We start from the raw sequence: 4,355 nt of genomic DNA, 5'->3' as shown, positions 1-4,355 counted from the left end.
ACCATTATTGATGAGTTTGGACACCAGACACAAAGATAAAAGGGTTGGTGGAGTAGTAAAATCAGAAATGGAAAGAAAATGAATCAAGACTCAAGAAAAGCATTTAGAACAGTGAGAAATGCATATTCCTTGTGAGAAGATTCCTTGTGAGAAGATAATCTGATGGAAGCCACGTGGAAGGAGAGGTGGGGGTGAGGTGTTAGGAGGAGAAGAGGGAGAAACCAGGGTGTCCTGGAGAGACTAGTGGTATCACAGCGCCTTTTTATAGGAACCAACACAAAGAGCATAAACAAATGAGTAAAATATTTTATAAATTTTTTTGTCCCAGAAAACATTTTCACAAGAATTTTATACTTCACGCTTCAAAATATAGCTTAAGAGATTTAAGATCCTGCTGTTGAGTAGGATGTGATGTTAGCATTATTGCTGGGTTTACATAATGAAATTTAGTATGCTATTTTTTTAACTATCTCTGTATTATTTTAAAAAATAGTTTACTGGATAACGTTACCCTGTATTTTATTGTAAAGCTGTTACCAAAAGGTATGCGTGGAGGTCCGGCTATTCGCCACTCAAAAGCCAGTGAACAGGCCAGGTTGGTGGAAAATAGTTTGCTTTATTTCAGATGCTGGCAACTGTGTAGGGGGAGGAGGGTGGCGGACATCCGTCCAAAGGCCGACTCCCCTCTCCCCCATAAGCAGGGGGTGAGAGCATTTATAGGAAGAGTTGGCGGGGGAGGGGTGGGAGAGGGCAACATGTAGAAACAGCACAGTCATCTCTAACAGTCATCTTCAAATTGGTCATCAGTGGTTTGACTAGCATCATCTTGGTTGTTCAGTTCAGTTCAGTTCAGTTCAGTCGCTCAGTCGTGTCCGACTCTTTGCGACCCCATGAATCGCAGCACGCCAGGCCTCCCTGTCCATCACCAACTCCCGGACTTCACTCAGACTCGAGTCCATCGAGTCAGTGATGCCATCCAGCCATCTCATCCTCTGTCGTCCCCTTCTCCTCCTGCCCCCAATCCCTCCCAGCATCAGGATCTTTTCCAATGAGTCAACTCTTCGCATCAGGTGGACAAAGTATTGGAGTTTCAGCTTCAGCATCAGTCCTTCCAATGAACACCCAGGGCTGATCTCCTTTAGGATGGACTGGTTGGATCTCCTTGCAGTCCGAGGGACTCTCAAGAGTGTTCTCCAACACCACAGTTCAAAAGCATCAATTCTTTGGTGCTCAGCTTTCTTTATAGTCTAACTTTCACATCCACAGATGACCACTGGAAAAACCATAGCCTTGACTAGATGGACTTTGTTGACAAAGTAATGTCTCTGTTTTTCAATATGCTGTCTAGGTTGGTCATAACTTTCCTTCCAGGGAGTAACTGTCTTTTAATTTCATGGCTGCAGTCATCATCTGCAGTGATTTTGGAGCCCAAAAAAGTAAAGTCTGACACTGTTTCCCCATCTATTTGCCATGAAGTGATGGGACCGGATGCCATGATCTTCATTTTCTGAATGTTGAGCTTTAAGCCAACTTTTTCACTCTCCTCTTTCACTTTCATCAAGAAGGTCTTTAGTTCTTCTTCACTTTCTGCCATAAGGGTGGTGTCATCTGCATATCTGAGGTTATTGATATTTCTTCTGGCAATCTTGATTCCAGCTTGTGATTCCTCCAGCCCAGAGTTTCTCATGATGTACTCTGCATAGAAGTTTAATCAGCAGGATGACAATATACAGCCTTGATGCACTGCTTTTCCTATTTGGAACCAGTCTGTTGTTCCATGTCCAGTTCTAACTGTTGGTTCCTGACCTGCATACAGGTTTCTCAAGAGGCAGGTCAGGTGGTCTGGTATTCCCATCTCTTTCAGAATTTTCCAGTTTATTGTGATCCACACAGTCAAAGGCTTTGGCATCATCAATAAAGCAGAAATAGATGTTTTTCTGGAACCCTCTTGTTTTTTCCATGATCCAGCAGATGTTAGCAATTTGATCTCTGGTTCCTCTGCTTTTTCTAAAACCAGCTTGAACATCTGGAAGTTCACGGTTCATGTATTGCTGAAGCCTGGCTTGGAGAATTTTGAGCATTACTTTACTAGCGTGATTGATTTCAGAGGAAGATGTCATCTCAGGAACACAGAAGGCATCCATTGATTGGTTCTCAGGGAAAAACGGGCACAAAACCGCCAGGTCTGTGGGTGCTAAGGGTAAGCAGAGGCCTGACAGGGCAAAGCCCTGGTTACTGTGTTGTGGGTCTGGGTGCCACCTGGTGGTGTGTGTGAGGATGGGGTGAGGGCGAGAGCTGCTGGGATAGCCCACCGTAGTTCGCATAGGCTCTTTGGTAACATTGGGTTGAGTATTTCTCATCCATCCATTTCTGTCCATTCACCTAGCCATCCACCTAGGTGACTAATCCAACTATTTATCTCTATTTTAAAGTTAATATTTTAGGAATTCCCTGGCAGTCCAATGGTTAGGACTTTGTGTTTCATTGCTTAGGCCCCAGGTTCAATCCCTGGTTGGGGAACTAAGATTCCGCAAGATGCATGGCATGGCCAAAAACAAATAAATAAAATAAATCTTTTTTCTTGTGAGTTTAAATTCTTTTACCACTGCATAAATCTGATTGTTAATTAATCCAGACTGGTCTTCTGCCATCTCATCCTGACAAAACTAAGTCTAAAAACAATCTCAGAATGTCTTTTCAATTTAATATCAAAAGAATGACCAGAAAAAGACAACTTAAATCATATTCCAGTTTTCGCCTTTCACAACTATTGACAGCCTTCGTGTTCACTTTTACAAAATATAAGCAAAGATAGAATGACCATTTTTTTCTTTTCCTGACATACTTTGTCAAATAAAGGATGTATTTCCCTACTGCAGTACGTTAGCACAGTCATCTTTAACCTTTTTGGGGGGTCATGAATGCTCCTGAGACTCTGATGAAAGCTATGGAACATTCTCAGCAGAAAAATACATACACACAATTTTGTTCCCTATTTCAGGGGGTTCCTGGAACCTCAGAAGCCTATGTTAGGACCCCAAATACAGAGCTAGTTTGAGTCAGAAAAACAAGTGGAGATCTTACATGTCAGTGACTTTTATGTCCCTTACATCCCACCTGTCAACAGGAAACAAAGCTTGAAATCTATCAGAGCAGAAACATCTTGTGTCCATACTTACCTTGTAACTCTCCACTCCCTTTCTCAGCTCTGCTCACATCATCTTGAGAACATATTTTTAAATTTGGCTTCAACTGGTGTCTTTTAGCTCCTATACAGTGGCTCATTATACGAACTGCATCCTTTTCTTGCTGAGATACAAGGGGTTTATTGATCTCACAGTACATTCTCTTGTTTGATTTGCATACAAACCATCAGTGTCAGGATGGTTTTTTTTGATACAGAGAAGGCTTGCATGTCATTTGCATCTCTAATAGTCAAATAAGACTCTCCCGTCTAATAGAGTCACATTGTAAGTTAATAAAAGCAATTATGTGTTGGCTATACTAACACTTTCATTTGGTTTTGTTTCCACCTTTATTATTTCTACACTGACATTTTCTCAGGATTCTTAGATTTTTTGATTTATATCTGTAAGTCTGTAATGATGCAAATATGTTTTAAGGAATTGCAGGGACTCTTGACAATCCAGATTAAAAAAATATTACCAGCAAGCATGACTTACCCCGGTGCCTGGTTACTGAGCAGTCTCTAAATCTGTACTTGGTGCCTCGTAACATTGTGTTTTGGAGAAGGAAATGGCAACCCACTCCAGTGCTCTTGCCTGGAGAATCCCAGGGACGGGGGAGCCTGGTGGGCTGCCGTCTATGGGGTCACACAGAGTCGGACACGACTGAAGCAACTTAGCAGCAGCAACGTTGTGTTTTCCAGGTCAACAGTAGCATAGAAACCCGTGTGTGTGTGTTCCTGGCACAACATCAAAAAGACATTTCAAATAATGTCAAAATTTTTAACGTCTTTGCTTGACTGAGATATTTTTGTTGTGTAGTACTTAAATCAACACTTTTCTTCAATTTATCATTAATACAATAGTAAAACATGTAACTATACTATACAAAGTAAGGTTATAAATTTATTCAGTGTCATTAAAGCATTTCATTAAGTTCCCATCAATGGCATGTAGTTGTTTTACTCACAGAAAGGTGCTGAAGCTCTAAGCAAATAACCTAGACTCTAGACTTTGTGACACTGTTTGATTTACTTGTTTCTGAAGGTATTACCTTCACACAGTTCAGACAATTCAAATAAGTGATAATATACATACAATTCAAATAAGTGATAATATACATACAATTCAAATAAGTGATAATATACAGACAATTCAAATAAGTGATAA

The sequence above is a fragment of the Oryx dammah genome, unplaced genomic scaffold (genome assembly GCF_014754425.2).
Source record: "Oryx dammah isolate SB20612 unplaced genomic scaffold, SCBI_Odam_1.1 HiC_scaffold_4, whole genome shotgun sequence".
Classification (NCBI taxonomy): domain Eukaryota; kingdom Metazoa; phylum Chordata; class Mammalia; order Artiodactyla; family Bovidae; genus Oryx; species Oryx dammah.
The sequence above is the reverse complement of the archived record's forward strand: the minus strand, read 5'-3'. Positions refer to the sequence as shown.